General features: G+C 35.9%; 1 pseudogene across 1 annotated transcript; it reads left to right on the top strand.

Annotated features, from left to right (window-relative positions):
• The first annotated feature begins 18775 nt into the window (after positions 1–18775).
• Positions 18776–19552, top strand: LOC308564847 (acetyl-CoA acetyltransferase, cytosolic pseudogene; annotated as a pseudogene). The gene has a single exon. The product of its transcript is annotated as an acetyl-CoA acetyltransferase, cytosolic pseudogene (transcript).
• The last annotated feature ends 3929 nt before the right edge of the window (positions 19553–23481 follow it).

Here is a 23481-nt window from a genome sequence, read left to right as displayed (position 1 = left end):
TTGCTCAGTGAAGAAAAAAATCACACCTGTAAAATAGACCAGGAAAGAATAAGCAGGGCCTTGCATTCTTTGCCTGCTTAACAAGAATGTGCAGAAATCCTCAGGGCCCATGGCAGATCGTCTCTTGCAGCATTTAAGCACCCTCAATTTCCATCTAAAAGATTGTGCTTGGATATCAGATTCTAATTTTTGATATTTGTGTCTTTAGTATTTATTTAGTTCAGCCTAGCTTTGTCTTTTAATTTGCTCCTTAATCTTGGTGAGGCCAGAAAACATGTCCTACTTTTCCTTTTTTAAATCTTCATGGCATCTTTTATAATGTCCATTCATAGATGCTACCTACAAGGACTTTTCAGATAATTGATGACTTTTAGGATGACTAGTTTTTAGGTTGTTCATTCACAAGGATAATAGTAAACAAGGAATGAATTCTTTGGGAAAATATTTATCTGAACCCATTTGTAAGATGCATTTTTTTTAGCCAGGAGCAAGTTGTCTTGATGTGGGCCCTATAATACATCACAAATTTCTCTTTCGCTTTGTTATGTTCCTAATTACCTACTGTCTTCTTGTGTTATCCTTTCATATGTATTGTAAATGAGTAAGCCTGCTCATGTTTAAGACGTGTGTGGGTACTGCTTCTTTGTATTTCCTCTTGGACAAAACGAGAGGGTTTTCCATTTGAATTTTGAGATAATCAGATGCTAAACACATCAAATACACATGTAAGTGTGTGCACACACACACACACATACACACACATACACTCTTTCATTTTGTTACTTATCTTATCCCTTGACCACTGTTTGAACAGAGAGAGCAGTGAGGCGATGCTGTTCTTTATGCAAAAACAGCCTTTTAGACAGCCTTCAGGACTTTCATACTGAGTGGAAGGGATCTGTGCGCTTTTAGAGCAGGTGAGAAGGAGCATCTGTGATCAGGGGAAGAAATAAGAACATAAGAACAGATGGCTCCCTAGGTAGGTCCCGTGTCAAGTTACATGTCACTTTAACTGATTTGTGTAAGTAACTTAGTAAGGAATCATTAAGCTATGTTCTGTGTCTCTTATATGCATGAAAGCCCATATCTAACACCACTCTGTTGATGTATGTCAAGTGACAACTCATAATAATAAAAAGCTTACTAGTATTGCTATTGCTGCTGTTCTACTTACCTAACAACAAATGAGAATATAAAACACATAGTAAAACAACCACCACAGCATGAGTCCTCAAATTGATTCTAGCAAGAAAGCTCCTTATAGTGAATACAAACCATTTGTTTAACAAGGAAACAGCATTCCTTTGAGAAACAGTTCATTGCGTAATCATGTGTTTATACTCAGGTTGCCCATTTGAATGATATTAAAATTTTTGGATGAGCTGTTCTCTGAATGAGCCGGTAGCCTGAAAGAACTCATTTATTCAAAGTTTCTCATACTCTGAAATATTTTGCATTCCTAAAAGTGCTTTGTTCCTATGTGTATTATCTATTGAGGTTTATCAAAAGATCCAGTGTTTAATGGCTTACAGCAAAATATTTTATCTTATGATTTTATGGGTTGACTGGGTTCAGCTGGATAGTTCTCAGTTGGGGTTTCCCATTGAATTGCAATAGGATGTGAACTGGAGCTGGCATTACCTAAAAGCATGACTGAGCTGGATGTATCTATGAAGTTTCTCTCATGACTGGAAGTTGATGCTGGCGTCTCACAGCTTGGCAGATGGGTTCCCAGAGGAAGCTTTAGGCTTCTTATGACCTAGCTTCGTAAATTCCAAAATATCTCTGCCACATTCTGTCAGCAAGGCAAGTCACAAAAGCCAGCTCAGGGTCAAGGGCAAGGGAATTAGACTCTAACTCTTGATGGAGGAACAGAAATGTCACATTGCAAGAGAGCATTTTGGATGCTCTTCGAGAAATATATTCTGCTACAGTTCCTTAGGGTTATTTACCTGAGTTTGAAGCATGTCTGGATTTTTATACTAAAGATTAGTTGTTATCAATACTAATTAGACAAAACTGAATGATAATAGAGACCTTGCTAATCACCATTCTTCTAAACTGTGATGTGGTGTCATCATAATCTAATAGAGATTTTCATAACTTCTAGCATGCATGTCTCTCTCTGTTACTCTGGCAGTCTTTCTTAATACTACCTGGACTACATTTGCTGCTGCTATCTAACACATTCTCCTTTCCTAGGCTAACTTGCCAGTGTATTACTTTCTCTAACTTGTAAAGAGATTTACGGGGCTCAGAGAATGGAAAGAAACATTCTGTATATCTTGTTATTTCTACCAATATGACATACCCTCATTATCTCTATCAAAGCTACTAAAGCCATATAACTTTAACATATAATTTAAGTTAAAAAGTTTGCAGTGCAAATGAATCTTCCAGAAAAAGTACCCTTCGAATTCCTGCCAAATGCACTGATTATAATTCCTAACATTAAAATTGGCCACCAGAATAAATCATTTCCAATTTGAGACGTAGAGTTTTTAATATGAGATCAGAAGTCAGAAAATTAAACTGTAATCATAAAACAGTGAACCAATATGCACTTTATTTTTCTCATCTTTGAAATGTGGGTAATGATACCTGTTTACTTGTGCACCTATTTAATGCAAGGTATTGGGGATACAGCTTTGACCAAAATGAGCAAAAATCCTTGCCTCCATAAATCTTGCATTCTAAAAGAGGGAGAAAGCTTAAGTTAATATACATATGTTTAAATTTACAAATATTTTAGTTAGGTTAAATATAAGTATATTTAAGTTAAAATGTATGCACATTTTATCTAAATAATACCTCTATCCTTCATTTTGTGTTATAACATGAGCATGAAATAATTTTTCTAATAAACTTATAAGCCAATGTATTAAAATAATATAGTACTAAATTTTTTAATCTGAGCAAATTTGATAGAATTAATTGTATTTATAATGATTTGAAGCTTCATACATTTAAAGTGGAATGTCCCTTCTTTTTCTGCAAATAAAATCACTCTTACCTCTCATTCATTTTATAAATTAGTACAGGCACATATGAATTGATATAAACTGGTCAAGCTTTTGCCAAGAAATAATTCCCTAAAAATTAACCTGTGTTATTGTACAAATTTAAAGCTTTTTTTTTTTTGAGAAAATTTAGTGGTAACATATCATTGAACCCTAAGTTAGCAAATGCTGTTTTCCAAACCATACTTATATTACCACTCGTGATGTTTTTGACAAACAACAAATTAAGCGATCAGTTCTCATGCAGTCTGTGCTCAGAAATAAATGGAGTAGAAACAAATCAATAATGTCAAACAGCAAAAAGACAAAAGCAATAATAAAATAAAAATGATTTCCTAGTCTCTAAGAGTTTGTTACAAATAATGGAAAGGAAATTTAAAAGTATGACTCTAAAGCCTTCTTTTGCTAAATAGGTGGAAAATCATGTTATCTCTCTAAAATCCATTATGGAGAGTTTGTGTTCTGTTGCTACTTTGCCTATAAATATAAGGCTATAAAATTCAGAGCCATAGCAAGGAGAAAAAATAAAAAGCAGAGTATTGGTCCCATTCCTTTCCTTGGTAATTGATATTACTTAATATTTTTTCTTTCTGATCTCACTAAAAAGTTATCATGGCTTTTTAAGGTACCTTCATGTTTCAATGATTTTCCAAAAGCTCACATTTTATATTACCTTCTGTTGCAACTGCACATAACATGGTTGATTTTATCTTACTATCGAAGGAGTATATATACATATATATATGTATATATACATATATATATGTGTCTGTGTGTGTGTGTGTGTATGCTCCAGCTAAATTGTACAAAGCATGTCATTATATAACTTACTAGCTATTCCAACATTTCCTTAATATGTAGCCAGAGGCAATTGAGATGTCAATAAAAATATATATTTTATCTAGCATATGTTAAGGATAGTGATTTGAAAGATGGTTAAAATAAAGAACAAGACACAATAGTAAATGAGACGATTTTATTACCAAAAGAATTGCCAAAATATTATCAAATCAAAGCTTAATTCTTTTATTTTTTATTCTTCACCCAAAGATATGTTTCTTCTTGATTTGAGAGAGAGAGAAACATCTGTGAGTTGCCTCCCAGTATGTTCCCGACCAGGAATCGAACTGCAACCTCGGTATGTGCCCTGACTGGGAATCTAACCCGCAACCTAACCGAACCTGCCAGCCAGGGCAAGGCTTAATTCTTTACATATATAAATACATACACACACAGCACATTCATTTCACACTAATTTACTATCTTTGATGTTGCCTTTTACATCACCATAATTACCACCAACCAGCACTTATTAATTGTAGCTATAAATGCAGTCAGGCCAGGCCTCAGAACTTAGTTTCTAAAGACCATTTTTCAATAAAATAAACGAGAGCTCCTTGGAAAAGTGATCAATTCTAGTACAGGGGTGAGGAAAATACATAAGTCTAAAACATCTTACAAAGCCAGAAAGTAAGAAAGTGCTGAAAAAAATAAAAGGGTTGGGATACCTCAATGGCCAAATCTGGAACGATTTGAGCATAAAATAATAACGTTGTATTATAACCCAAAGTACAAGATAAAATTAAAATACAGATTGACATAAATTAATGATTGAATAAATGAGGAAGAAGGGGCAGATCTTCCTTAGAGAAAAATTTTAAATTACCTGTGTGGGTCCTTTCCCCCTGGGAGGTGAAATATAATCCTCCTTTCCATTCTCCCCAATACTGCCTTCGCCAAGTGATCAATGTTTGTATCTCTAGTGTGAGTTATGTTAATATCATGTACTTTCTTTGATTATGTGAGGAGAAGGTATTTTTTTTGGTATTCTTTCCCCAAGCCCATTGTCGCAGTCCAATCATGAAAATTTTGTTTTCTTTTTTTTTTTATTGTTTTGGTAGGCAAAATGTGTCTTGTTATAGACTATCAGATTTCATAATAATGATGATATTCTTAAATATTTATTAACTGATTTTATTTTTTTATGTGAAGTGTCTAGTCATGCATTAGTACAATTTTTTCAGTTAATATTTTATAGTTTTCTTGGTTTTAAAGACTTTAAGATATATTAAGCGTGTTATACCATTTTCTGTCATGTACTTTGCAAATATTAGATAACTTGTCATTATTTGTAGGTGTATTTTGTACATAATATCAGAGATTCACTCTTACTCTTTGTAAGTGCTTCCTCTACTTTTGTTCTTACAAAAAACATAACCTGAAATTCAATAAACATTCTTTTATGTTTTTTCCATTTTTAATATTATTCATTTTTTAAAATACTTAACTATAATGCACCTGAAATCTATTTTGTTTCTTATTGTGAGGTAAAGATTTAACTTTCTTTTTGATAATAGATAACTAATAGTCTCATAATTAATTATTAACTAGTGCTTTTCTCACTGATTTAAAATGTTAACTTCACTGTATACTATGTTAGAACTATTTAATTTTTGAAATGCTCAATTTTTACATTATTACTATTTGAACCCTTATTTTTTGAAAACTCTAGAGAATTTTCAAAAAATCTACTGTATTCTACTCATTGCTTTTGTGTATTTAGTTTTGCCAAAGGTATATTTTGCTATTTGACTAATCACATGGTTTTCCATTTTTGACCTAATTATTTAATACATTTTTCTAATATCATTTCAAAACTTTAATATTGAAATAAACCAGACTTGCTCATAGTATTGTCTTTTGTTATGTAAGCTTAGTTATTGCTTATTAGCATTTCCTTTCTTGTTTAGCACTCTGTTAATTGTGTATGTGTGTGTGTTGGTATCATCAGGTTTTTATATCATAGTTATACAAGTGAAAAAATTTGAAGTTTCCTATCTTTTTCTGTGCTCTGGATATGTGGTCTCTCTACATTAGATCCTAAACTCTGTGAGGACAGGGACTGTGCTTTTCTTGCCCATCATTTTATTCTTAGTGTATAACTGGCTATCAGCACATAACAGGTAACATTGGGTGCATGCATTTATCAATTTGTACTTTATCTGTAACTTGAAAGATTGAAAACATACATGGTTAAAATTCTTTTGATCTAAGAGCCTTTTAAAGGCAGACATTTTATGACAAAAAAAATCCTTCATGATTTTTAAAAAATTTTGTTTAAAAATCAATAATTTTCCCCAAGAAATATTTTATTTAATTCACATTTTAAAATGTGTTAGTATAAATTTCTAGATAGTGTTATCTTAGAAATGTAGAAACATTACACCAATCTCTTTCTAGCATTTACTTTTATTTACTATAGTTCATATTATTCAAGAATAATATGTTCATTCCTGCAACCCAGATGCAGTTTTTCTCTTCTTTCGTATCTTGATTGGCATATTACTGTTTTTGTGTTCACCATTTAATGAAAAGAGTCATATTTCCAATGATCAAATACATTGTTCCTTCTTGCCCTACCTCACTACTACAGGTTGCTATTAAAATCTTACTGCCACATCTAAAATTAAAAAGTCCTTTGCGAATATATGTTTTTGAGTTTTTTGGGTATATATCCAGGAGAGAGATAGCTGGGTCATATGGTAGCTCTATTCTTAATTTTTTTGAGGAATTGCCAGACCATTTTCCATAATGTCTGTACCAGTCTATGTTCCCACCAGCAGTGAATGAGAGTTCCCTTTTCTCCACAACCTCTCCAGCTCTTGTTATTACTTATCTTGTACACCTCTATGTTCATTGCAGCATTATTCGTGGTGGCCAACACATGGAGACAACAAAGGTGTCCTTTGATAGAGGACTGGATAAAGAACATGTGGTACATATACACAATGGGATACTACTCAGCCATAGAAAAGATGAAATACTGCCATTTGTGACAACATGGATGGACCTGGAGAATATTAGGCTAAGTGAAATAAGTCAGTCAGAAAAAGCTAAGAACCATATCATTTCACTCATACTTATGTGGGATGTAAAACTGAAACTGGTGGACACAAACAGCAGTGTAGTAGTTGCCAGAGGGAAAGGAGTGGGAGTTAGGGGGTGGGAGGTAAAGAGGGCCTAATATATGGTGACAGAAGATGATTTGATTTTGGGTGGTGGGCACACAGTGCAATATACCGATCTTGTAACATAGAAACCCACACCTGAAACCTATACCATCCTATTAACCAACGTCACCCAAATAAATTTAATTAAAAAAAGTTATTTGCTCAGTTAAAAGTTTCTTTGCTATTTAGTCATGAATCTAGTGAGTTATCTTTGACAGGACTCTTGCTTTCTCAGTCTGGTTAGCTATGTCGTTGCGTAGACAGAAATTAATGTGGGGATAATTTGAAGCAGTCATGAAAACTATAGACGGGAGAATGTGTACTTTCCATGGTTAGCCTTGCATTCATCTCCCTCTGCCCTACACTTTCTGCAGTGTAATTTGTTATTTCTAGTCCAACTTTGTCATGGGATCTGCTGATTATTGGATTTACAGCCCCAGTTGCAGTAGTGGAGGGCAACAGAGGATGGCTTTGAGTTACACAGAAACTGTTCCTACTCTTTAAAACCATGATGGTTTTTTGTTTTGTTTTGTTTTGTTTTTGCTTTATTCGGTGGTGGTACTATGTCTCTGAGGTAAGAATGTGCATTAAGAGTTGATGGACATAATTTATTACCTTACCCTAAATGATTCTGCTTAATGACTCCATGTAACCTTTCATTATTAGGAATTCCCTCTGGAGTCAGGCAGATACTTGGCCATTTATCCTGATTTTCACTGCTTTAGTGGCTTTGTTTTCTTTCTTAGTTTTTAATACCTTTCTGTGGAAAAATTGAAGAAGAAAAATTAGGACCTCTTAGCTAGCTATTATTTTAACCTGAACCTTATCAGGAAATTATTTTTTTCAATGGAAGGAAATGTTCTGGGTGATTATATCAAGAATGCATATAAATATTTTACATGTACATTTTTCAGTGATGACAAATCAAGGTGGGAATAAATTATTTATGATCTTTAATATAAATCCACTTAGAGACAGAGGACAAACATTTGTTTATGAAATTAATTCAAGGTATATATAAGATTAGTTCAAATATAAATTCTAACATTATACAATCTGAATTATACTTCTTATTTCCTATATTTTTAGAGACCCCTTGATAATAAAGAAAATTTTAATTTTAATATAGGAAAGTATGGACAATATAAGTAATTCTATTAAATGCACTTTGTTAAATGTTTATCTTTATTGTTGAGATCATTACAGATGTCCCCCTTTTAATCCCACTGATCCCCTCTACCCCACATCCATCCCATCCCCAAGCCCTCCCCACACCAATGTCCCCGTCCATGGGCCACGCCCATAAACATACAAATTGCCTAATTAATCTCTTCCCCCCCACACCTCCCTCTCTGCCTTCCCTCTGAGATCCCTCAGTTTGTTCTAGGCTTCTGTGTCTCTAGATCCATTTTGTTCACCAGTCTGTTTATTATATTCCACATATAAGTGAGATCATTTGGTACTTATATTCCCTGACTGGCTTATTTCACTTAGCATAATACTCTCTAGTTCCTTCAAAGGCTAAAAGGCTGTGCCAAAGGCTAAAAGGTTCTTCCTCTTTACAGCTGCATAGTATTCCATGGTGTAAATGTGCCACAGTTTTTTAATCCACTCATCTACTGATGGGCACTTGGGCTGTTTCCAAATCTTAGCTATTGTAAATTGGGCTGCTGTGAACATAGGGGTGCATAAGTCCTTTGTGATTGGTGTTTGGGGTTCCTTAGAATATATTCCTAGAAGTGGGATCACTGGGTCAAATGGCAGGTCAATTTTTAATCTTTTGAGGAAACTCCATACTGCTTTCCAAAGTGGCTGCCCCAGTCTGCATTCCACGAGCAGTGTACTAGGATGCCCTTTTCTCCACACCCTCGCCAGCTCTTGTAGTTCATTGACTTGTTGATGGCAGCCATTCTGACAGGTGTGAAGTGATAACTCATTGTGGTTTTAATTTGCATCTCTTTGATGATTAGCAACGCTGAGCATTTTTTCATACATCTCTTAGCCATTTGTATGTCCTTTTTGGAGAAGTGTCTATTTAGGTCCATTGCCCATTTTTTAATTGGATTATTTGTCTTCCTTTTGTTAAGTTGTATAAGTTCCTTATATATTTTGGATATTAACCCTTTATCCAGTGTGTCATTAGCAAATATGTTCTCCCATACAGTGGGCTCCATTTTTGTTTTGTTGATGGTTTCCTTTGCTGTGCAGAAGCTTTTTATTTTGATGCAGTCCCATTTATTTATTTTTTCCTTAGTTTCTCTTGCCTTAGGCGATGTATTAGCAAACATATTGCTATGAGAGATGTCTGAGATTTTACTGCCTATGTTTTCCTCTAGGATTTTTATGGTTTCATGCCTTATATTTAAGTCTTTTATCCATTTTAAATTTACTTTTGTATATCATGTAGGTTGGTGGTCCGGTTTCATTTTTTTGCATGCATCTGTCCAATTTTTCCAACACCATTTAGTGAGAAGATCGTCTTTACTCCATTGTATGTTCTTGCCTCCTTTATCAAATATTAATTGACCGTAATGGCTTGGGTCAATTTCTGAGTTCTCTGTTCTGTTCCACTGATCAATATGTCTGTTCTTGTGCCAGTAGCAGGCTGTTTTGATTACAGTGGCTTTGTAGTATAACTTGATATCTGGTATTGTGATCCCTCCAACTTTGTTCTTCTTTCTCAAGATTGCTGTGGCTATTTGGGGTGTTTTTTGATTCCATATAAATTTTTGAAGTGTTTTTTCTAGATCTGTAAAATATGCTGTTGGTATTTTAATAGGGATTGCATTGAATTTATAGATTGCTTTGGGTAGTGTGGACATTTTAATGATGTTAATTCTTCCAATCCATGAACATGGTATATTTTTCCATTTGTTTATATGTTCCTCTGTTTCTTTTTTTAGGGTCCTTTAGTTTTCTGAGTAAAGGTCTTTTGCATCTTTGGCTAAGTTTATTCCTAGGTATCTTATTTTTTTAGTTGCAATGGTAAATGGTATTGTTTTTTTAGTTTCTGTTTCTAAGAGTTCATTACTGGTGTATAAAAATGCCATCGATTTCTGGGTGTTAATTTTGTATCCTGCTACCTTGCTGAATTCATTTATTAAATCTAGTAGTTTTTTGGTGGAGTCTTTAGGATTATCTATGTACAATATCATGTCATCTGCAAATAATGACAGTTTTGTTTCCTCCTTTCCAATTTGAATGCCTTTTATGTTTTCTTCCTGTCTAATCGCTGTGGCTAGGACTTCTAGTTATGTTGAATAAGAGTGGTGAAAGCAGATACCCATATTGTTCCTGTTCTTAGGGGAAATGGTTTTAGTTTTTGCCCATTGAGCATGATGTTGGTTGTAGGTTTGTCATATATGTCCTTTATTATGTTGAGGTATGATCCCTCTATTCCCACTTTGCTGAGATTTTTTTTATTAAAAATGGGTGTTGGATTTTATCAAATGCTTTTTCTGCATCTATTGATATGATCATATGATTTTTATCTTTTAATTTGTTTATGTGATGTATCACATTTATTGATTTGCGAATATTGTACCAGCCCTGCATCCCTGGAATAAATCCCACTTGGTCATGGTGTACGATCTTTTTAATATATTGCTGGATCTGATTTGCTAATATTTTGTTGAGGATTTTAGCATCTATGCTCATCAGGGATGTTGGCCTGTAATTCTCTTTCTTTGTAGTGTCTTTATCTGGTTTTGGAATTAGGCTAATGCTGGCCTTGTAAAGAGTTTGGAAGTGTTCCTTCCTCTTGGATCTTTTGAAATAGTTTGAGGAGGATAGGTGTTAATTCTTCTTTGAATGTTTGGTAAAACTCCCCTGTGAAGCCATCTGGGCCAGGGCTTTTGTGTGCTTGGAGCCCTTTGATTACTGCTTCAATTTCGTCAGCAGTTATTGGCCTATTTAGACCTTCTGACTTCCTGATTGAGTTTTGAAAGGTTTTATTTTTCTAGGAATTTATCCATTTCATCCAGGTTGTTCAGCTTGGTGGCATATAGTTGTTCACAGTATTCTTTTACAATCCTTTGCATTTCTGTTGGGTCAGTTGTTATTTCACCTCTTTCGTCTCTGATTTTGTTTATTTGGGTCCTCTCTTTGTTTCTTGATGAGTCTGGCTAAAGATTCATCAATCTTGTTTATCTTTTCAAAGAACCAGCTCTTGGTTTCATTGATCTTTTGTATTGATTTTTTAGTCCCTATGTCATTTATTTCTGCTCTAATCTTTATTATTTCTTTCCTTCTACTTACTCTGGGCTTTTCTTGTTGTTCCCTTTCTAAGTTTTTAAGTTGTAGGGTTAAAGAGTCTATTAGAAGTTTTTCTTGTTTTTTGAGGTAGGCTTGTAGTGCTGTGAACTTCCCTCTCAGAACTGCTTTCATTGTGTCCCATAGATTTGTAGTTGTCTGTTCATTTTCATTTGTTTCCAGGAAGTTTTTGATTTCTTTCTTAATCTCTTTGGTAACTCATTCATTGTTTAAAAACATGCTTTTCAGTCTCCATGTGTTCAAATGTCTTTCAGTGTTTTTATTGTAGTTGATTTCTAGTTTCATGCCATCATGATCCAAGAAGATGCTTGATATGATTCCAGTCTTCTTGAACTTATAGAAACTTGTTTTGTGTCGTAACATGTGGTCTATCTTTGTGAATGTCCCGTGTGCACTTGAGAAGTATATCTATTCTGCAGCCTTGGGGTAGAATGTTCTGTAAATGTTGATTAAATCCATCTGATCTAGTGTGTCATTTAGGGTCACTGTTTCCTTGTTGATTTTTTGTCTGGAAGACCTTTCTAGTGAAGTCAGTGGGGTGTTAAAGTCCCTGAGTATTACTATATTGCTATTGATCTCTCCCTTTAAGTCATCTAGAAGTTTTTAAAATAAATTTAGGTGCTCCTATATTGGGTGCATATATGTTTATCAAGGTTATATCCTCTTGCTGGATTGATCCCTTTAGTATTATGTAATGACCTTTCTTGTCTCTCATTAGGGTCTTCATTTGGAAGTCTATTTTGTCTGATATGAGTCTTGCTACCCCCGTCATGGAAAATTTTTTTCCATCCCTTCCCTCTCATCCTATATGAGTCTTTTGCTCTCAGGTGGGTCTCTTGTAGACAGCATATAGTTGGGTCATGTTTTCTTATCCATTCAGCCACCCTATATCTTTTTATTGGGGCATTTAATCTGTTTACATCTAAGGTTATTATTGAAAGATACTTATCCACTGACATTTTGTTTCTTTATAGGGGTTTCTCATTCTTTTTATTTCTACTTCTAATTATATCAGTCCCTTTAACATTTCCTATAATGCTGGTTTTGTAGTGATAAAGTCTTTTAACCTTTTTTTGTCTTGGAAGCTTTCTATTTCACCATCCAGCTTGATTGATAATCTTGCTGGATAGAGTAGTCTTGGTTTCAGATCCTTGTTTTGCATTACCTTGAATACTGCATGTCATTCTCTTCTGTCCTGTAGAGTGTCTGGTGAGAGGTCAGATGACAGCCTTATGGGAGCTCCTTTGTAGGTAATAGATTGCTTTTCTCTAGCTTCCTTTAAGATTCTCTCTTTGTCTTGGATTTTTGACATTTTAATTATGATGTGTCTGGGCATGGGCCTTTTTGGATTCTTCTTGCTTGGAACTTTCTGTGCCTCCAGAACCTGTGTGCCTTTTTTCTTGACCAGGTTAGGGAAGTTTTCTGCCATTATTTCATCAAACAGGTTCTCTAACCCCTGCTTACTTTCAACCTCCTCTAGGACTTCTATAATACGAATATTGTTACATTTTATGCTGTCCCACAGCTTCCTTAGACTGTCCTCCTGTTTTTTAATTGTTTTTTGTTTTTGGTTCTCTGATTGAATGATTTTTTTTTTCTACCCTGTCTTCTAATTCACTGACCCGATCCTCAGCTTCTTCTAATCTGCTGTTTATTCCTTCTAATGATTCTTTATTTCTGCTGTGTCATTCTTCATTTCTGACTGTTCATTTTTTCATAGTTTCCAAATCTTTTTTCATGCTGTTGAGCATCTTTACAATCAGTTTTCTGAACTCTATATCTGAGCTGCTTATCTCTGTTTCATTTGGCTCTTTTTCTGGAGACTTCTCTTGTTCTTTCATTTGGGGCTTGTTTTTTGGTCTCCCTGTTTTGGGTAAATGTTAGATAGATCTGTTAGGATTCTCAGTCTTTTTGGCACAGGCCAATTTCAGACGAAGTTTGTGACTGGCCCTGAGCAACCCTGTTTGGGTATTAACCACCCCAGGCTTGAGGTCTCCACTGCTGGGGCTTGATGCATTTGGACAGGGCCGAGATGCACACTAAAGTCTGCTTTTCTGAGGCCCAGGTCCCAAAACAGATCAGACAAAGCCTCAAAGCACCCTGAGGTCTGCCTCAGTCTGCAGACTTGTTAATCTGATTCTCTTAATGAGCCTCAGGCTGTAGAAGCTCCACAGGGTGGGGCACTTGTTGTTATCAGTCCCTTAACAAGCCTCAGGCTGTAGAAACTCCTCTGGGCAGGGTGAGAGGCTCTCCAGCAGGGTGAGGCAATTGCTTCCCCCCTCAGGCAGAAGCTGAAAGTTCACCTCCCAAGAAAGATGTCCCCCCACAGTCTGGGGGAATGCCTCTCCCCAGACTCTACCCACACAGCTCCAGTCCACTCCATTCCTCCTCTGCAGGAGCCCAAGGTGAGTGGCTGCACACAAAATGTTTTGGGATGGCTCTTTAAGAGGGTGCCTGCAGTTCCAGCTGCCTCTCCCTGGCAGAGAGAAACCTGGCTGCTTTTCACAGCCAGATGTTATGTGGGTACCTTTCTCAGGTGTGGGCTCTTGTCTTGGAAGCCCAGCCTGGGGTTTATGCCCAAGTCCTCAGTGGGAACCCCCCACAGCTGAGATCCTTCTGGACCTTCAGCTGCTGCCTGTGGGAGCCCAGCCAGCCCTCTGGCATCCACACTTTCTACCAGTCTCTTTGTGGTCTCCATTTTTCCTCTTTGGTTATGAGGGTGCTCTCCAGCTCGTCTTCAGTTGGTTTTTAGAATGGTTTTCAGAATGGTTTTTCTGTGTTTTAGTTGTAAATCCAGATTAGTCCCGGGGGAATGTCAGTGTAGCTTCCACTCAGCCCGCCGTCATCTTGGATCTCTCCCTAAATGCAGTTTTAAAATAAAGTATTACAAACATTTTAGTAGGGAGTTGCCATGTAGAAGAAATACCATAGAAGGGGGGCATAATAATATCCTTCTTTCACTTGCTAACTATAGAACTTTTGAACATCTAGTAACCATTACACTCAGGATATTATGATGATATTCTAGAGGACATTTGAAATTTTGGTCTCTTTCACTTCTTCCACCTTTCTTATGACAACAGAGCTCATTTTTTTAAATAAATGGGAAAATAATCCATGTCTGGTCCAAGTACTATAATCCCTTGGCCAGATAAATTGATTTGGCGATGACCTAGTGACTCAGAAAGGCCTATCGGACTCTACCCTGGGAATTTTCCATCTAAGACATTAAGAAATAATGCCTATTTTTACAGGATAGTAGGTAAACCAAAATGCCCATGTGACTAATGTGCTAAGTAAGCACATGTGTGAATTTTATGTTTACTATCCCTTTAAAGTTTAATCATATGCAACATATCCTTGCCCTTGGTTTAAAAACTCAAGCAGGCTCATAACTTTTCCACCCACCTTTAGAAAATAGACACATGCTATACCATAGTCACTTTATCCTGAAAGAAATCTCAACTAAGAAATTTAAATATCCCAGTCCCGTTTTTAATCCCCAAACTGCAAAATTCACTAGATTGCAATTGTGATTGCAATTGTTTTTCTTTCCTTTCTCCAGCTTGCACCTGCAGGTGAAAGAGAACGTAGTGTGGTTGCCATCTCTTTTTCTTCAACTTGAGCTTCTCTCTCTCTCTCTCACCCCCACTTTCTAGTTGTGGTTTTGGACTTCATAGGGACCAGCTTCACAGTTCTTACCTGAACTGGATAATAAGTTGACTAAGCCCTCTGGGATGGCAGGTGTATAAAGGTGAATCTCATGCACACTTTTGTGGGACTAGGGGTTCTCTCTTGGACCCATCTCTCTATTTACTTGATCCAGGCAGATACCTTTGTATTTTGGGTGGTCCACTTATGGCCCTTTGGCAGCCATTAGGCAACCTGTAGACTCCTTCTGTTGATGTTCTCTTGTCATTCTAGGTGGTTCTGTTAGACAGGACTCAATACACATTCAGTCTGGTTTTCCCTGTCTTGTAACACAAACCTGATTTATGAGAAAAACTCAGGCATGTTCAGCCCCTTCAAAGTCTGATGGTATAGGCCAATCCAGATATCCTAGGCAGAAGTCTAGCTCAGGGAATGCATTTCAAAAATCTTTGAGGTTTTTTTAATGCCCCCTTTCTAGACTTGTTGAAAGGATGCACTCTACCTCGTCCCCCAAAATGGGTGTGTTGGGGAGTCATATCACAGTGACAGCTCTTTTCACCCATTTTATCTTCTTCTCTGTGATGCCTTCTAGTATCCTTGCTTTGGGTGGTGAATCTGAGTCATGGAACAAGTTCTTCATCATTGCCCTTGCAAATTCTTCATATCTCCAATATAATGCCTGGAAGAGGCCCCCTGACCCCACTACCTTATATAATCTGTGCTGTTATGGGGAGAGAGAGGGAGGGAGGCAAGCAGGAAGGAGAGAGCATGCTATGATGAAATGTTTTGAGGTGCAAAATTCTGCAGCCGCTGAAGCAGCTGATCTTACCATTGCTGCTGTTACTGCTGTAACTACTATTGCAGTAGCTGATATACATTTTAAAAATGTGTATCAAACTGTGGGCAAAAATCAATACCTTGAAAACCTCGTTGAAGGTTATTCAGTGAAGGTGTTTTTTCTGTTGGAAGCAAAACCAGAAATATATCCCTCGTTTTGTTTATGCTGTAACTACTTCTTTGTTTTGTTATTTTTTTTATCATGTAGAAGGGAGATAACTGCAGTTCTGTATCATTTGTGATACTAATTTTAGCCCATAAGTGCCAGTACTTTTGAAATTTAATTTTAAAAGTTGCACAACAATTTCTTATTTCTCTTAGATCTATCTTTGTAAACTATACTTCTGGAATTATAGGCATAACAGAAAAGATGGAAGCACCTGAAAAAATGCAAGTACTTAGACATATTTTCAAAACTGAAAGACAAAATAATATAAACACTTTAAAAATTAAATAAATTGTCACAGTCTTTTAGTTATTGATTTGGACTCAGTGTAGTATTATAAACAATACAATGGTAAATTGTGATTTAAAGACTAAATTTCAAAAAACATTGCTCTGCTAGAAATAAAACCATTCAGTCGGTGATCACAATGTGTATTATATTTAATCAGTCCTTTTTTTGAAGTACATCTATAAGACAGAATAACCACAAAGTCTGTATTTATCTCTGAACTTGACCTATATATTTATGATTATTTATTTATTTTTTTTACTTTTCCCAATAAAATATTTTTATACTTAATCTTTGGCACAATGAAGCTCCTCCGTGATAGAGAGTTTCATTTATGGGATTTGCAGAAAATGTGCAGCCTCTAGTGAGCAGGGCTCCTAAGTGTTCACTGGTTATATTTATATTCAGTAATGGTATCAGTTAAGAGCTAAAATAAAACAAAACTTGCTTTAAAATAGGGATATTTAACAGTCTTTATTTAGAGAATGGTGTCCATCTGGAAAACATTGCTTCTCTTTAGAAGACATAATGTGGTGCCATTGAAGGTCAAACACTAAAATCACTATCAGAATACTCTGCGTCACATGATGGGAAGAGCAAACATTTAAAAATGGACCTCATCGACATCCTGTGCCATGGAAGGTCCTAGACCATTGCAAGTCATTCCAAAGAAGGAGAATAGAACTGAGCTGCTGCTTGAAAGAAATTTGTCTTTCAGTTCTTATCTAGGAATGAAAATTAGATCTAAAAACTCCATAGCAGGAGTTTCTATGACATATATAAAACTCACAGAATGAAATTGCCATGGCATTGAGCTAGTTTTTTGAATTATTTTTTGTGGGATGTTTTGAGGTGATATTGAGGAACTAGTACTAGGGTTCCTTCCTTCCTTCCCTCCTTCCTTTCCCTCCTTCCTTTCCCTCCCTCCCTCCCTCCCTCCCTCCCTCCCTCCCTTCCTTCCTTCCTTCCTTCCTTCCTTCCTTCCTTCCTTCCTTCCTTCCTTCCTTCCTTCCTTCCTTCCTTCCTCCCTCCCTCCCTCCCTCCCTCCCTCCCTCCCTCCCTCCCTCCCTCCCTCCCTCATTTTTCTTTTCAATATAGAATTCAGTTTTCTTTTTTTTTTTAAAAAATAATACAGATCAAATTTAAAAAGCTCATTTCCTTGGATAAATGTATGAATTATCTAATGGGTATTGAAGCTACCTAAGTTTGTACAGTATCTGATTGCAGTGTAGCAATCATAATGATTCTATTATATTTACACATATTTAATTCTGTTTAATTTTTATATTATCAGTAGTTTACTGTGAAAAAGCAATACCTTATACAGCACTTCCAAATCACAGTTCATTTCCAAAATATTAATTTAATTGTTAACAATAGGTTTAATTGCAACATATTTAATTCAATACAGAAAGTGCAGAGCTCGGAATAATGAACTGGATTTTAGTTCCGGGTTCATATATTAGTCTTCTTGCAACTTTGGGAAACTAACATAATGTAAACTCTTTAGGCCTTTGATATATGCTTCTTAAAATGTTTCATGGAGACATCTAAATTCAGTGAGGTAGTGTGTGTATCAAATGCATGTAAGCATATTCTAAATTCTAATCTAAACACTTTCAGCACTATTAGGTATATTGTATATTAGAGCAGGATATATAGGTTTTCACAGGGTTGGAAATTTTCTTGTTTTTGGAAATTATTTTTTAAAAGTGTATCTAATATAGAAGGTCACATCCCTATACCTCTATCAGTAGTAAGATATGAAAAGTAAAGAAATATTACAGATTGGAACTGGATTATTTATGTTTCTGTGTATCAAGAAAGATAGGAAACAAATGGATATAATTGTTCAACTAAGTACATCTTAAATGTGTACACCACAGAGCTGAGAATAGCTGTGAAGATCTAGCTCTTCAATGGGTTAATTTCCTTTACTCTAGACAGTTGAAAGGTTAACATAGGGTCTCAGGGCAACTGAACCACTTTTGGTTTATTTTTTGGAGAGTAGCAATATGTTTTAAAATTCTATATTGTTGCCAGGCCAGGCATGGCTCAGTGGTTGAGCATGGGCCTAGGATCCAGGAGATCACGGTTCGATTCCCGGTCAGGGCACATGCCCGGGTTGTGGGCTCGATCCCCAGTTGAGGGTGTGCAGGAGGCAGCCGATCAATGACTCTCTCATCATTGATATTTCTATCTCTCCCCCTCCCCTCTCCCCTCTCCCCTCTCCCCTCTCCCCTCTCCCCTCTCCCCTCTCCCCTCTCCCCTCTCCCCTCTCCCCTCTCCCCTCTCCCCTCTCCCCTCTCCCCTCTCCCCTCTCCCCTCTCCCCTCTCCCCTCTCCCCTCTCCCCTCTCCCTCTCCCCTTTCTCTCTCTGAAATCAATAAAGATGTATTTTCAAAAAAATTCTTTATTGTTAAGCTTTTCTTAAGAAGAAGAAGGGGGGCATCCATCAGTGGCTGGAAAAGGCTTTTCGTCTCATGTGGCAGCACCAGGTCCACAGCAGCTGTGAACTGTTCCTGTGGCAGGATGAGCGCAGGCTGGGACCGGTGGTCATCATTTTGGCTACGTGGACCATCATAGGCTTCTTCACTGGTGCCTTGTCCACCGTTCCTGTCCTTGACCTGGGCTCAACTGCCGTTAAAGAAGTCCTGAAGTGGCTGCTGTGGCTCCGGAAGGATGTCACAGCTCAAATTTGGACACATTTTGGCAGCAGGTTGCAGACAGAATCCTGTTCGACAAGCCAGTGTGAGTGTAGGGATCCCCTGCTCTGTTCCAGCACGCAGCTGCCAAATGGTTTGTGGGCCGGGCCCAAGAGCTGTGTGCCTTGCAGCCCAGTCAGTCAGGGTAGAAAACTCCAGCACCGTGGTTGCAGGAGGCATGGAAAGTATGAGTAAGGCTCCTGCCCTGGTTCATGTAGGGTCAGGAGTCAGGCTGGGAGAAATACCACTAACTGACAGTATTCTCAGCCATGGGCTTACAGAGGCATTTCAAAGCTATCACATGGGCATTACAGCTGAAAATGTAGCCAAAAAACAGCAAGTAAGTAGTGAAGATCAGGATAAGTTTGCAGTTCTGGCTCAGAACAAGACAGAGAATGCACAGAAAGCTGGTCATGTTAACAAACGGATTGCACCAGCTTTTGTATCTTCTAGAAAAAGGGTCTTCGTGAAGTTAAAAGCCGAGTTTCCTCATCAGGGAGCAACAGTAGCCCTGTCTAAACTAAATCCTGACTTCCTTACAGATGGAGCAGGAGCAGTCACCCCAGCTTCAGGAATAAATGATGGTGCTGCAGCTATTTTATAATTAGATCTATGATTCAGTCTGAGTTAATTGTTGTGAAAGGTGTAAGGTTGTTTCTTGAATAACTTTTTTACATGTAAATATCCAGTTGTTCCAGTACTATTTGTTGAAGGGACTGCTTGTTATTCCATTGTATTGTCTTTGCTCCTTTGTCAAAAATTCTTTGACTGTATTTATGGAGGTCTGTGTCTGGGTTCCTCTGTTCTCTTTCACAGATGTTGCTTTTTCACTCTTTTGATTCTGTCCTTTGATGCATCCTTTATGGTTAATGTAAGATAAACTTCTGAACTTGATAGATAAATAATCAGAAATATAACATTATAATAGTGGTTATGTTTAAATGAGGTTATGTATTTCTATTTCCTTTTCCCCTTTATGATTTACATTTTCAAAACATTTTGCATTTTCTCACTTAACAATATAGTATAAATGTCCCATAACATTACATAACTTATTTTTTAAATAACACCATGGTATTGGCATATATGTATTCACAAAATACATATTCCAAATTCATTGTCATTTCCTTATATTTGGTCATTCAGATTGCCTCCATATTTTTGTTATAGATTAAAATAACAAAAAATTTGTGTGTACAGCACTCAACTTACATGTTAGAGTTTAGTCTTTATGTATTAGTTTCTTAAAGTTGGACTATGGAATCAAAGTGTATGAACAGTTTTTATTTTAATAGGAATGGCTACATTACTTTTCAAAAAAATGCTATGAATTTATATATCCTCCAAAAATGTATGAAAGTGCCCATTTCACCACAATAATCCTAGCATTAGCTGTTACCAATTTTTAAATTTTGTTCAGTTAAGAAAAAAAGAGGAAGTTCCTTGCTTTAATTTATATTTTTCTGAAGTTTTGCATGTTTTAATAGTTACCTATTTGTATTTACTCTTCTACAAAGTTACATAAATATTTTTGTCCATTTTATTTTTAAAATTATTTTTGTCTGTACAAATGATAAGATGTTCATCATATAGTAGAAACAGAACATTTACTTTTATGACTGCCTTTGGATAAATTCTTGTCTTGTTTGCTTATGGTGTGCTTCCCATTTAAAAATATTTAAATTTTATATATTTAAATCTAGATATCTATGACTTCATAGTACTTGAGTTTTCTTTCTTGAAGACGACTGCTTTCATTCTAAAGGTATAAAAGTATTTTTCTAATTTAAAAAAAAAATCAACATGTTGTTATACCTTTGCCTTTTAGGAAGACTGTTTTCTGTGTAGTTTGAGGTTAAAATATTTTATCTTTGAGCTATCTAGGTAGGCAGTTATACCAAGAACATTATTAAATAGCCATTTCCCCACATTTTTCATATTGTATGATTCTATATAATTTAATTTATTTCTGGGACCTATTTTGTGTCATTGATTTATTTTATATTTTTATTTCAAAGTATACTCAGTCACATTTGCTCCTCTTAAGTTTTTTTGAGTAAGAATGTGCCCAGGAGGTTTGACGTGCGCTAAAGAAGCAGAATATAATTAAAGCCTTCCCTTATTGCCAATGTGAAAATAAAAGAGGGTAGGAGGAAGGCCTGGGGAGAGACAGAGAGAAGAGGGATACTTAGTTTACCTTTCATGCCTTATCCCATAGTTTTTAGGATCTTACAGTATATTCACTAATAAGAGGAGTTTGATACATGGCATTCAACCGTTCATATACCTCAGTGAGCATGAAGCATGACTTTTTGGGAAAAGAAAAAATAAACATGATATGACTGTCTTAAAACCCTGTTGCTTCCCCCCCCCCCCCCCCATTTTTCCTTTGCTTGTCTGTTTATGTGGCAATTTTGTTTTTCCCCCTCATGTGTAGTAATGCCTGTTTCAAGGCAAAAATATCAGGTCTTGATAACCAGTTTCTTTTCTGCACAAGAACATTTTATGTGGTACCTTCAGCTAGGACTCCTATTAGAGATTTATGAATCCTGTTGTCCCACATTAATCACATGGCAGCTGCCCTATGTTTTACATACTGAGGACAGAAGATTGTTGTGTACTCAAGACTTGATATTCCAGTCACTCAAATGTTATTAAGTTAGAACTCTGATCAAGTCTTTGATAATTAAGAAATATTCCTTCTCTTTAGGTCTTTTAACAAATTAGAGCAAACTCCATAGCTGTTTTTATATTTTTCCAGATTGTAGAAAAACTTAGGCCCTGCTTTGATCAATGTAACTTAGTAAACCTCCTAAGAATTGAATGGTCATGATTTTTTTTATCGTCTCAAAACATAAGCTTTTCACTCAAAATTTATTACCTGTGCTACAATTGACTTGATTCTCTAAATTTTTTATCAAAGGAATAGTATGTTTCAAATATTATTAAATAGTAAGGGTATATATCTTAAAGCTAAAAATATATTTTAAAGCATTTCTTATTACTTGCAAAAAAAATAATATTCTGGAAACCTTCATGTACATCCTATGAGAAAGCAGAATGGATCAGCTACCAACATGCTGACTGATGACATTCACAGGATTAATGAGAAGGTTAGTTTATGCCTTCTGAGAGAGCCACGATATGGATATTGATACAAGAAGAGAAAACCAATTTGGTTGCAGTGAACCATGGCAGACTAGGGGACAACATGTGCTTGAAAGAAATAAAAGGTCCATTGTTCAGAATTCTATCCCCTTATCTCTTATTTCACATCATTTTTCATCTTCAAGTGTGATGATCTGTGGAAGAATCGGGTTATCCAAAAAGTATACCATTTATTTAAAACTAAAAAGTTTTCGAAGCTGCTAAAACTTCCTTTCCTTTTGTTTCAAAAATGGAGCAAGTCAACTTATGGGCTGACTCACCTGGGGATAATATTATATAACTTAGTCTTCGTTATTATGTAAACTAGTTAATGTTAGAGAAAATAGAGCAGCAGATATTCATCCTATTCTGCCAGTTATTCCCCTTCTGTTATGTATTCAAGTTTTTCTGCTTCAATTCCAAATTCCAGGGCTTGTTAGTGAAAATAGATGTGTAAGATACACATGTTACAATTTCATTTAAATTCTTTTTAAGTATTCTGATAAATGGGTCTGCTCTTTCTTTAGTTCTAAGTTTCTTTATTGCTGTACTATTATCCCTTTGTTGCATGTTTATCATTTCATCAGCTAAAATCAGCTTCTTCTGTCTTTGAACTATTTTTAATGCTGTCCTATGGACAGCTTGCAGGGTTATTCTGTATGTTTCTGTACTAAAGTATGCAGCTAAAATAAGTATTCCAAATACAGACTCAATATAATTGTGTACTGAGGAATTTCACCTCCTTGTTTTGAAATGTGATAACTTTTACTTATCCCAAAATGGTAATGGCCTATTTTCTTGATACATTCTAATGTAAATCCAGACAGCAATTAATTTGCTTTTCAGTTGATCTCCTACTGCCTTTATGCAAAATCTGAGAATAAAGCTGCATCATTTTTCTCCTCTAAATTCTTCTTTTAGTAACTTGTTTGGTGTCAGTTAAGCTTATAATAATTAATATTATTAATTTTTACATTTCATCATATTACATCTGCATTTCTTGTACTTGAGTCAGGAATAGCTTCTCAATTGATTCCGTGTGTGTGTGTGTGTGTGTGTGTGTGTGTGTGTGTGTGTGTGTGTAGGTATAGATGAATTATACGGACATGTACTTATTTTAGCTATATATTATTATGGTATTTGTAGGCTAAGGACACCTATAGGTAAACTATAGTCCATGGGCCAGATCTGATCTGATACTTGTTTTGATAAATAAAGTTTTATTGAAACAACTACAGTACTTTTTTTATATGCATTATCTGTTGTATGTTTGCAGTATAAAGGAAGAGTTGAGTAGTTGTGACCAAGCCCTTATGATCCACAAAGCCTAACATATTTTCTATGTAGAACTTTTAGAACAAGTTTGCTAGTCCTGACTTAGAAATT

The sequence above is a fragment of the Miniopterus schreibersii genome (genome assembly GCF_964146895.1).
Source record: "Miniopterus schreibersii genome assembly, chromosome: 1".
Classification (NCBI taxonomy): Eukaryota; Metazoa; Chordata; class Mammalia; order Chiroptera; family Miniopteridae; genus Miniopterus; species Miniopterus schreibersii.
Note: the sequence above shows the minus strand (reverse complement) of the source record. Positions and strands in the feature narration are given on the sequence as shown.